A 13,585-nucleotide genomic window follows, 5' to 3' on the forward strand; every position below is an offset into this window, starting at 1 on the left:
AATTATGTAAAAGACAAAACTCTAGACACTCCAATGTATATTTCCTTTGGACTCGTTGGATATCACTATATTTTTCAAGTCCCCACTTCACTGCATCCATTGCTCCATCATGGTCAATAATGGTATACAGCGAAGTTACATCTGCACTTGCTATGATAATTTCTGGGTGACCTTCAATTTTGTCTAATATTTGAATTAAATGTTTCGTATCCCGTAGGTACGCTTTAGTTCTTTTAACTACTGGCTGTAGATAGAAATCCACATATTGACCAAGTCTTGATAGGACTGATTGGATACCGTTCACTATTGGTCTACCTGGTGGATCCTTCATATGCTTGTGTATTTTCGGTACAGTGTATATCACTGGAATACGGCAAGTTTCAGGTATCAAATATTTGGTTTCCTTTTTATTCAAGATTTTTTTATTTTCCCCTTTTGTTACTAGTTTGACCAATTGTTTCTTATACAACGATGTGGGGTCTTTAGACATAACTTTATAAGTGGTATCATCTGCCAACTGTTGTGCCAATTCTTGTAAATAATATTCTTTGGATAACACCACTATGCACCCTCCCTTATCAGCAGGCCTGATGACTATGTTGTCTCTCTTAGTAAGTCTCTTAATCCCTGTTTGGATGCCTATATTATTAATGCATTTGGGGATTTTCAGATTGTCCAAATCTTTAGTGATCATCTGTTTAAAAACTTCAATGTGGTCATTATTATGTACCTGCGGATTAAAAAGCGATTTATTTGAAAGATGGCTATGTAAAAAATTGCTGCTAGCGCAATTCGCTATGCTGCTCTTAGCTCCTGGTAAATTTAAAAAATACTTTTTAATATTAAGTTTGCGAATAAATTTTTGTGCATCTACATAAATATCAAATTTATTAGCCACCTTAGGTGGTGCGAATTTAAGGCCCTTGTCTAAGGCCATCATTTCTTCTTTGGATAATTCGCATCCACTTAAGTTAAAAACACCTTCCCCTATTATTCTCTTTTTCTTTTGTTGTTTCCTCCCTGCCCGGCACCCCCTCCTTTGGGTGGACTTTTCCACCTTACATTCTCCGGACTCCTGTCTCTCTCTCTAAAAAATCTCTCTGGGGTAATTCTTCTCTCAGTGGTTCATATCTATTGTACTGTTCTATGGGACTTCTTCCCTCACCATATGGTGGATACCATCTCTCTTGTGGGTGTTGCCTCTCTTGATAATAATTATTATATACCGGTCTTGGTATATGTTTAACTTGTTTTTGATGTGTTTCTGCGTGCATTCCAGATACTTGTTTTTTTTCCGTTTGTTTTCATATGTATGCAAATTGGATGCATTTTGACCCGCCTCCGATTCGCACAACATATGAATCTGCAGCCTTTTCAATGGAGCCGGTTCACATATGTGCGGGCCGGCCGCAGTGGGTTTCCAAAAAGAGTCTGGTGCGATTTTGAGTCCGGTTTTTCCAATGTTATACACTTTGACAACTCGCACCTGAACCGCTGAACAAAGTCGCACCGGAGGGGCCTGAAATCGCTCTGTCAAAACCAGCCTGCACATATGTGAACCCAGGCTCACTCTACTGGGGCATTTTTTATGCATTCCGGTGTGTTTGATGCGTTTTATTATGTTCCAGTGCAGGAAAAATGTAGCATGTTCTACTTTTTTTTCTGGAACTGGAGTGCCCTGGAACTGACCACACTGGTGTGAACTATGCCATTGGAAACCATATAACCTACTATCCATAGGCGTGCACAGGGTGTGCTGGATGTGCTGGGCGCACCCTACACACTCCATGCGCATTAGAATTAACACTTTTGTGCCAGCAGGGAAATGGCAAAGATCTCCCTCTTACCAGCTCTGCCATAAAAGAAGTGCTTACACACTTCTCTTTCACTGTGCCGGCAGGGAGATCAATGTGCCAGGGCCATATATATGTAGATACACGCACACGTGTTTGAGCTTTGCGGTGCATAAACACCTATGCTACTATCTATGCGTTTTTGATGCTGTAAAAAAAATGCACTGGACTGCATGTGGTGTGAACTGGCCATCTATGGCATGTGTTAGCACAGCTTCTCTGTGGATGTGTGACACCGCCATCCCAGGAGATATCATGCATGCGCGCACGCACACCATGGGGTCTGTGATACAGAACTGGCTCATCTGTGTATGTGCGGGGGATGATGCATGCATGCGCACACGTCAAGGGCATTTCTGCCACGTCCTGTACATCTGGCAGAGCTTCACGGCATGTCTGCGCATGCTCCAGATCTCAGTTATGGAAGGCACTATCCTGGTCTCTGATGCTGCCAGTAACATGCATTGCATTAAGGCAGCCCATTGAAAGAATAATCTGCTGAAAGTGAAAATCAAACATGTTGCACTGCAACGCACTATTCTGTGTCGCCGTGGATTGGGGCACACTGCAACGCACAGGACTTGCCTTAGTACAGTGGGGTGCCATGCAAAATGAATGGCACCACAATGCACATGTTGCTGTGGTGCAGAAATAAATGGGCCCTTAGCATCCACAATAGGTGCTATCTGTGCATTACCAATAGTTCTGAATGACACCCCAACGCACATATCCGGTATGAAGAAACGCCCCTGACCTGTGCCCTGTATTGCCCGAAAGCATGAAGGAAGGTGCTGCCAGAACACAACGCACTTTGGCCTCATGCACACAGGCAGTTTGCCCAGCTCTTCTGAACGCCATTCTCCTGGCAGGAGAAAAGCAGCATTAAAAGCACGCCTAAAGCTGCATTTTTCAATCCTCTTTAGATGCGTTTAGGCACATTCAGCTTTTTGACGTTCAATTATTTCATTGGCCAGAATATTATTTTATTCTGATCATTGAGTTGAATGATGATGAACACTAGCGGCTAGCATTTAGGCACAACGGGCATTTCTTCTGCCCAAATGCTCCTCTGCTGAACTCACAAATGAGTCAAAGTCAAGCGCCTCTAACAAAAAAAAAGTCAAGCGCCTCTAACAGCTGCATTTTTGAAGCTCAGTGTGCGTGAGGACCAAAATGTGTAAATACGTGTGACTGGGTCCTTTAGGGTGCTTTCACACTGCTCTTAAAAAACTGCAGTAAAAATGTGTTTTTGGTTTTGTCGTGTTTTTGAACTCCTGGCTACAGACATGCATCTGTAAAACCTGGACAGTGACTTAAAAAACACACAAAAAAAACCCATTACAGGTGTGTTTTATTATTTATTTATTTCAGGTACTTATATAGCACCATCAAATTTACGCAGCGCTTTACATATATATTGTACATTCACATCAGTCCCTCACCCTCAAGGAGTGTACAATCTAAGGTTCCTAACTCACATTCACATACTAGGGCCAATTTATACAGGATCCAATTAACCTACCAGCATGTGTTTGGAGTGTGGGAGGAAACCAGAGTACCTGGAGGAAACCCACACAGGTACAGGGAGAACATGTAAACTCCAGGCAGGTGGTGCCATGGCTGGGATTCAAACCAACGACCCTAGTACTGCGAGGTGGAAGTACTAACCATTTAGCCACTGTGCTTGATAGATTTTTAATGCGTTTTCCATTCATTTCAAAGGGGAGGTGCGTTTTTTAAACATGCACCAAAAATGTAGCATGCAGGACTTTTAAAAATGAATCGCAACCACAAAAACTGGTGTGAATCCATTGGATTTAAAGTGTCATTAACAAACATGTCATACTTACCTGCTCAGTGCAGTGGTTTTGCTGGTGCTCCTGGCCCCTCCCTGCTGCTGAGTGCCCCCAGAGCAAGCAGCTTTCTTTGGGGGCACCCAAGCAGACATGCTCCCGAGCCGCGGCTCTGCATGTACATTCACAAAGAGAGCCGTGGCTTGCTCCCCCCTTCTGATTGGCTCACTGGCTGTGATTGACAGCAGTGGGAGCCAATGCTGCCTCATCCAATAAGGAGTGAGAGTCTCCAGAGAGCTGAGGCTCTAGTGGACATCGCTGGATTGAGAAGGGGCTCAGGTAAGTATTAGGGGGGCTGCTACATACACAAAGTAAAAAACCTTGAACCTTTAGAACCACATTAACCCCTTGGAGCCGGCACCTCCCGGCCTTTTAAGGGTTCCAGAAACCGTGAGGCGGGGTGGGGTTTTAGGGTCATGTGACCGCTGTGATTCGCTGTCACGGTGGTCACATGACCGGGAAAGGTCCCAATCGAAAGAGGAGATTGGGACCTTTTCGTGAGTACCGAACGTGTGTGCTGGGAGTGCACAGGGCGCGCGCCCTCAGCACATATGTTTTTTTTTTAATAGAACGCAAATGTGCGGCCGCTCAGCATCTAGGCCCAGATGCCGGGAGGCCGCACATTTGCGTTCGGCCGGCACCAGGAAGGAAGGAGGGAAGACCAAACTGCTGCTCGGATTGCTGCAATGGAAATGCCAAATTTGAAGGTGGGGGGAGGAGAAAGAGCAGAACTTCCCTTTTGGGTGAAGTTCCGTTTTAGAGGGATACATTTAAAGGGAAAAAAACAACCCTGAGAAATACCACGCAGTAGTGGTGCACCAAAATGAAAATTCTAGACCAAAACCGATAATGCAGGATGCACTCGAAAACCGAAATAGACCATTTTTAAAAAAAAATATTTTATATATATAAGTGTACTATACTCAACTTTTTAATTAATATCATTAAATTTAAATGAACATGAATTTAAAAAATACAATCCAGTAACAAAAATGTAATAAAAGTACCAAACAAAAACTATACAGAAAATAAAATGAAATATAAAAAACTTAAATAGAGGCGTTTTGGCATGGAAGTTAATAGGATTCAACTTTTGCAAAAGTCAATAGGGGGCGCTTTTGTATTAAAGGTAATAGGGGGCGCCTTTGCATTGACGTCAAGGGGACATGATTTTGCATTGAAATGAATGGGACGCGATTTTGTATTGAAATCAATGGGACTCAATTTTGTTTTGAAGTTAATGGTACTCATGTTTTTAACAAGAAATGGCAACTGTCTTTTTACTCACAGTCCTTTAGCACATTGCGCATTCCTGTGTGATTCACATGCAGTTCTGTGTGGTGTGATTACTGCCCATTCATTTTGAATGGGCTGAAATCGCACCGCACCACAGTACTGCATGCACTGCTCTTGGAAACTCACTGTAACCAGAGCGTATGGTACGTCTGTACCATTCAATCCAGTGCGGCAAACACCCTGCATTTGCGACCTGTGTTTGGGGCAGGGGCGGACTGACAACCCATGGGGCCCCCGGGCCCTTGTGTCCTTGCCCAAACTCAAAAAAGCCTATGAAAAAGGTACCAGGGGCATCTCATGGGGCCCCCTACTGACCCCGGGCCCTCGGGCAGTGCCCGAGTTTCCAAATGGTCAGTCCGCCCCTATTTTGGGGTGTCATTAACATAATATTAACTCCCACTGCAGCACTTTTTGAATGCGGTGTGGAAAACGTTCACTGAACAAAGGTTTCCCACACCACGGTTTGGTGTGAACTGGCCCTTAAAGGAGAAGTGAAGCCAGAGCTCATTTGGCTGTACTCTTGTGGAGGGCACTATTCCTCCCAGTGACACCAATGAAAGGGCACTATTCCTTCTACTGACACCAACGATGGGGCACTACTCCTCTCACTAACACCAATGATGGGGCACTATTCCTCCCACTGACACCAATGATGGGGCACTATTCCTCCCAGTGACACCAATGATAGGGCACTTTTCCTTCTACTGACACCAACGATGGGGCACTACTCCTCTCACTAACACCAATGATGGGGCACTATTCCTCCCACTGACACCAACGATGGGGCACTATTCCTTCCACTGACACCAACGATGGGGCACTATTCTTCTCCTTAATACCAAAGATGGGGCACTATCAGGGGTGGACTGACCATTTGGAAACTCGGGCACTGCCCGGGGGTCAGTAGGGGGCCCCTTGAGATGCCCCTGGTACCTTTTTCATAGGCTTTTTTGAGTTTGGGCACGGACACAGGGGCCCCATGATCCCCTATTGCCTGGGGGCCCCACGAGTTGTCAGTCCACCCCTGGGCACTATTCCTTCCACTGACACCAACGATGGGGTACTATTCCTTCCACTGACACCAACGATGGGGCACTATTCCTCCCACTGACACCAACGATGGGGCACTATTCCTCCCTCTGACACCAACGATGGGGCACTATTCCTCCCTCTGACACCAACGATGGGGCACTATTCCTCCCTCTGACACCAACGATGGGGCACTATTCCTCCCTCTGACACCAACGATGGGGCACTATTCCTCCCCCTGACACCAATGATGGGGCACTATTCCTCCTACTGACACCAACGGTGGGGCACTATTCCTCCCACTGACACCAACGATGGGGCACTATTCCTCCCACTGACACCAACGACGGGGCATTATTTCTTTCCCTAGTACCAAACCAACGAGGAGACACTATTTGAAATTTAAAGGACAGTAAACTGGCCCTGTGTTTAGAAAGTTTGGAGACCCCTGGTTAAGAACATATTGGAATTTTTCAAGATATACTGGGGTTGATTTTCTAAAGGCAAATATGTTGGGCACTTTGCAAGTGCATCATGAGCAAGCAAAAATGCTTTTTTTTTTAAATTTTCCTTGCACCTGATTGGGTATTCTGTACAAAGTGACGCTTCATCACATTACATTTAGTAAGGAAAATGAGTGCAGCTGCACTTGCAAAGTGCGCAGTCTGTTTGCCTTTAGTAAACCAAGCCCATAGTATCATTGAGCAGTCAGTGAAGGTTGTTTTTGTTCATCATTCTGAGATGGTTCTTATTAGTGTTGATGTTATCTCCATGTTTCTGTCTTTCAGCTGATACAATGGCAGTGCGCCCAGAGGTGGAGCCTCCTGATGTTTTCAGTCTCATCCTTGAGTCCAACAAAGGTAGAAATAGAAGGACATTACTGTAGGCACCCAATGACAGGCTGAAAATGCTAGTTGCCTGGCTGTTATTCAGATCCCATGGCTTCGATTCTTTCTGCCTTATGGGCTGGAACCAGGAATGTAGATCTGGACTTCATCCACTACACTCCTGTTCCAGGTCTTGTGACGCCAATGAAGCCAGAGACAGCCAGGTCATCAGCATTTGCTGGGCCAGGTATGGTGGCCCCCATGCTCCTCTCAGTACAGGTTTCCTTTAAACGGTAATTCCACTTTCATGGGAAACAAATAGCAAAAAAAATAAATATAGCATATAGGATTGCTGCACAATTCATATTGTAATTGAATGTTATAAAAATGTCCTTTCCTTTTTAATCTGCAGCGCTGTCATTTCTGGAAAATTCAATGCAGTATGGCTGCCTGGAGGCATTCTGTACACAGATGGTGTACAGAGCGCCCCCCAGAGATATCATGTCCTGCTTGTGTGATTGGCTCACTGATTTTCCCAGAAGTCTGCACTAAGATACAAGTCAGATTTTGGGCAGATTTTTGGTGAAATAGTCCCAAAAGAAAATCACGTCTAAAGGGATGCAGACCCTGCCATAGACGGGTCGAAAATCAGCTGATTTTTCGGCAGAAAAAAAAATCAGCCTATTTTCACACCGTTAGTGGGTTAATTGGTCGGCCGTTTTTCGGGATTTTGGCACATTTTTTTTATCGGTAAAGTTAGAAAAACATTGGTAGATTTTGCCAATCGGACGATTTTCGTGGCAATGATGGGCAAATCAGACGATCTTTTTACCGATAAAAAATCTGTGCATGAGCTGTGACCTGCAAGAAGAAGAAGAAGAAAAAGAATAAGAATTCCAGGCCGCTATTATATTTGACATGAAAAAGTATACCGGTTGCAACAATGTATCTATTTGTATCCGAATAAAAACATCTGTATCCGAAATGGATACAAATAGATACATTGTTGCAACCGGTATACTTTTTCAAAGCAAATATATTACCGGAGCTCTCTGCAGGGACAGAAGTAGTTAAATGCCGGCTGTAGACGGGCCGAAAATCGGCTGATTTTTTTACCATTGGTGGTAACGTCGGCCTATTGAACAACCGATTTTTCGTTTTTTTTTAAACGGATGGTTTTCGACCCGTCTATGGCCTGCATAAGATACAAGTCAGATTTTTGGCATCCTCTGCAACAAAAATATAATTTTAGGTGAGATATGGGACTAGGAAATCACGTCTAAAGGGGTGCAGACCCTGCCACTTCCCTCAAAGCTCGGCAGGTGCAGCATCTGATTGATAATTATAAAGCCACTCCCATACAGATTCACTTTGCACATGGACACAGACAAACAAACAGTTATTTCTTCAGAATAACAAAAGGACGGACTCTGCAACAAAGTTTGTAAAATCCCTGCAATGTACAGAGATCCCCCAGAGGGGAATGTTTTTTCCCAGCAAAAGTGGAGTAATCTTTAATCAGATAAAATATATATATTCTGCTTGTTTATCTGCTAAAGCCAAAGCAAACACGGGGTCACTTTAAGGACCAGTTTACACATGTGTTGTCTGATGAGCGATCTGTGTTTGGAACGCTCTTTAGAGACATTCATCAGGTGGTGAGGTGGAGTTGTATCGCCTCCTCTCTGCCTGATTTAACCCCTTGAACCCGACAATAGTGTGCTGCAACCTCATGTGTCACATGTTGTTGCATTAAGTTAAATGGGTCGCATTCAGCGGGTGGTACTTCCCACTGAATGTGATAGGTTGAATAATTTTTGCCATGTGGCATATGTACTCCCCCCTCCGCTGCCTTTGCAGTTTGGGGGCAGTAATAAAATGGCTCAGCCACGTATTTTTCCCGTTTCCCCTCCCTGCCAAATATAAATGAGGCCTAAGGACAGCCTCACTAGTGACTCAGACCTGAATTCAGTTTGCTCTCCTACTCTTGTATAGGCTTCACAGAGACAATATGTGACAAACAGGGTGTCACTGCCAAAAAAAGACTGAACATTTATTCCCCACGCTGTCTGAAACTAGAAACAATAATTACAGCTGAACTCAAAACACAAACACTTTAATTGAAATATATTTCTTGGAGCCTCTAAGGATATAAATTCACTTTATGTACCAAATTCCTTAACAAAGCCAGATATTACCTTGTAAAAGTAGCAGTGACATCATCACTGTGCTGTACATAGTCTTTGCAGACAGCAGAGCTGTGGGAAGGATCCAGCAGACTCCACCCACTACAGGCTGCCTGCAGAAAACTAGAGGAGGGGGCGGAGACAAGACCAGTCACCCTGCACAAGGAGAGAGAGCAGCAGAGAGCGGTCTTTATGACAGGAAGCTCCTGCACAGAGGTGAAGGTTCACACTGGATTTTGAGCTGCGTTTTTGCCACCTGCCAATTGCCCCTCCTTAACCACTTCCACTCCGGAAGGTTTTACCCCCTTCATGACCAGGCCATTTTTTACTATTCAGCACTGCGCTACTACTTTAATTGTAAAAGTAGCAGTGACATCATCACTGTGCTGTATATAGTCTTTGCAGACAGCAGAGCTGTGGGAGGGACCCAGCAAACTCCACCCACTACAGGCTGCCTGCAGAAAACTAGAGGAAGGGGCGGAGACAAGACCAGTCACCCTGCACAAGGAGAGAGAGCAGCAGAGAGCGGTCTTTATGACAGGAAGCTCCTGCACAGAGGTGAAGGTTCACACTGGATTACTGGGCAGATCTGGCAGAAATACACAAAGCGCACCAAGATCCAAGGAAGAATACATATGACTCGTTATTATTTATGTATTTAGTCAATATTTGCTGATCCCGGAGCTCAGATTTAATTGGGGGTTGGGCTTTAGTCCCGTCTGTCACTTTTGTTTTATAACTTCTAGCAAATGTCTTCACTGTTTATAGAGAGCAAAATGCTGCTGCAGGAAGGAGACATCGCTGTGGATCTTGAACGCAACGCTTTAAAGTGTGATAACAACTCCTGCAGATGGAGTAAAAACAGCACTGGATTCGTGAACGTTCCCTACACCATCTCCTCCGACTACAGTGAGTATGCTGACTCCTCCCATGCAAACACATGAATCTGCAGTGCTGGGGCCCCTGGGGGCCATTTCCCACAAGGACACTGAGACTGAAGACTTTGCCTACTCTCTGTGTTGATCCTGAAGGTCCTGTAGAAGACAGTAAGACAGCCGGCTAGAGCAGAAGAGGCAACACCATTTTCAATTATTTAGGGATTTTTGCAGGTTCCTATGGTTATTGTATGATAGCTTTGAGCAGAAAAGGGACTTCACTATTCCTGAGGGTGGTCACAAGATTCTCTGCAGCTCAAAAGGCACACAGTCATCTCCTCTTTCTCTTCAGGGTCTTGTACGCTGCAGTTTAGCCAGTTGTCCTGCTCAGTTCAGTGGCAGCTTTGCTTCCAGGTAGCAGAGTGTCTCCCCTAGAGCAGAGTTGGTTTAATTTACATAATAATGTATTGATATAGCGCCATCATCTGCCGTGACAACCTGCAAAGTGATAGATATAACAAGGGAGCATGAAGGGGGGGGGGGTAATACAATACAGGAAATATTCCAGACACTGGGACTTACAGCTGTTTAGTAAAATAAAGCAATAAAGCTCCGTTTAGACTTCGTTTGGGGGAGCGGACAAATTTGGGCCGTTGAACTGTGTTTTTGCCACCTGCCAATTGCCCCTCCTTAACCACTTCCGCTCTGGAAGGTTTTACCCCCTTCATGGCCAGGCCATTTTTTTACTATTCAGCACTGCGCTACTACTTTAATTGGTAATAGTGTGGTCATGCAACGCTGTACCCAAAAGAAGCATATAATTATTTTTCAAACAAATAGAGCTTTCTTTTGGTGATATTTGATGACCGTTGGGTCTTTATTTTTTGCTGTAGAAACAAAAAAGCCTGAAAATTTTGGGGAAAACTTTACTTTCTGCTATAAAACATATCCAATAAAAAAAATCAAATTTCTTCAAAAAATTTAGGCCAAATGAATTTTGCTACATGCCTTTGGTTAAACAAATCTTCAATAAGCGTCTATCGATTGGTTTGCGTGAAAGTGAACGCGTCTACAAACTAAAGTGTATATAAGCTGGAATTTTTATTCTTTTTATTTATTTATACTAATAGCAGCGATCAGCAACCTATAACGGGACTGCGATAGTGTGGTGGGCAATTTGACACTAACTAACACTGACATCACCAGTGACATTAATACAGTGATCAGTGATAATGCTGTACACTGTCACTGTATTAATAACACTGACTGGGAAGGGGTTAACATCTAGGGTGATCACGGGGTTCAATGTGTGCCTCACTATGTGTAATGTGTGTACAGTGTGCTGCTTTTACTACTAGATCTCTCCGTTTCTCATTCCTGCTTCACAGGGATGAGAAACAGACAGATCGCTTCCTCTGTACAGAGCTCTGTGTTGTTTACTAACACAGAGCTCTGGGCTGTGATTGCACACAGCCGATCAGCAGGTACTGGCCATTAATCACTGGCTGGGACTTGATGACAGGCTCCTGCTGTGTACAATCACATGGGGTACCGGGCGGGGCGCGTATGCGTGTGCCCTAAACCCGGAATTAGGCAGCAATATACCTTTACCTTCAGCAGCCGCCTGTCCACAGTACATTGTGGGCACTAAGTCATTAAGCTGCAATAGGCAGCAGATGGGGATGTTAACATGCTATAGCTGCAATTTTTCCACGATGCAAAGTTCACCCAGCAAGACCGCCAAACGCTACACAGTCAAGCAAATAGTTAAGTGCTGTGAGCGCCCCCCCAACCACATGCAGTGCACACAGTTGCAGCATGTGTGTCGGCAAAAATGGTGTTTAAACAGGCGGTGAGGAGACTTCACATCACTTCCCTACCACCTGTCCCTGCAGCATGATGTGAACATGAGTCGGGATTCAGAGGAAAAGGAGATTTAGACATGTCCAAAATCTACCCTAACAATAACGTGGAACATAGCTGTGACAGAAAGAGCAGCAAACTGTATTTACATTCAGTACATACTTTGATGTATTCTTGCATTGTTTACAGTAAAATACAACTTTTTAATGTTAGTTTCACATTTTTACATGCTTGTCATTCCATAGTTTTGATATTGCATTCATTGAGTAGATAATTGTTATTCAGCCACTAGAGGGAGCCAACGCACCATTTTCATTCAATCCCTTCAAGGTGCCAACTTTAAAGGATAAGTTCACCTTTTGGACAAAAATAATGTGAATTTATTATCTTTGTCCAAAGAAGCCTTGAAAGCATTGCACCACCAATCAGTATATCGCTGATGCCATGCAGGTCTCCTGCAGACCTGTTAGTATATTTGCTTGCTATATGGGATGTACATTCTGACAGGAAGCTTCAATGAACTACCACGGCGCTCCACAGCTATCGGAACCTGCAGTTCATTCATTCATTCATTCAATTCATTCACAGTCCACGAATGAATGAATGAATGACGCGCCTGTGTGGGCGGAGCCATGCACGGCCACACTGTTTTCAAATTTGACAGATAGTATGTTGAGACTTCTCCCCGTATTATCTGTCAGGGGGGGGGGGGGGGGGGCTGCAGCTATGGGAACATGTTATATGTTCCACCCTAAAAATGGTTCCAAAGGTGAACATATCCTGGAATGAGATGAATATGGCTGCCTCCGTTTATATACATTTATACACACATAAATATACATACATACATATATTTATATGTAATATATACACACACATATACACATACACACACATATATATATATATACGTATATGTATACGGGTGAAACTCGAAAAATTAGAAGTTCATTTATTTCAGTAATGAATCTTAAAAGGTGAAACTAATATGACCTCATATTATATGGTTTTGGTAAATCTAAAGCAAAGTTCTCAAGAAAATTGTATAATGTATGGCCAGCCTTAGTCACAGACTGAAAATGATGGCATGAATACATTGTCATGACATATGTTAGTAAAAAGCATACCTGAACAATAAAAGTAGAAATACTTGGCTTTCTAGCTTCCCATGTTGCAGAGAACACAGCTCCATTCAACAGAAATCTTCCTCTGCTGAAAACCAACACTTCTGTGAGAGTCATTCTTTGGATCATCTGCAGCTGTTACTGGTTCCTTCTGCTGAGCTCCATATCAAAACATGACAGAGACATGGGAGACAGAATGTGTGTGTGTAATATATATATATATATATACACACACACACACACACGTGAAACTCGAAAAATTAGAATATGTTAATTTATTTCAGTGCAGCAACTTAAAAGGTGAAACTAATATATGAGATAGACTCATTACATGCAAAGCAAGATAGTTCAAGCCGTGATTTGTCATAATTGTGATGATTATGGCTTACAGCTCATGAAAACCCCAAATCCACAATCTCAGAGAATTAGAATATTACATGCAATCAATAAAACAAGGATTGTACATAGAACAATATCGGACCTCTGAAAAGTATAAGCATGCATATGTACTCAGTACTTGGTTTGGGCCCCTTTTGCAGCAATTACTGCCTCAATGCGGCGTGGCATGGAAGCTATCAGCCTGTGGTACTGCTGAGGTGTTATGGAAGACCAGGATGCTTCAATAGCGGCCTTCAGCTCTTCTGCATTGTTCCGTCTCATGTCTGTCATCTTTCTCTTG

This window comes from Staurois parvus, unplaced genomic scaffold (assembly GCF_062004578.1).
Source record: "Staurois parvus isolate SC_StPar_1 unplaced genomic scaffold, SC_StPar_1.0 ptg000410l, whole genome shotgun sequence".
Classification (NCBI taxonomy): Eukaryota; Metazoa; Chordata; class Amphibia; order Anura; family Ranidae; genus Staurois; species Staurois parvus.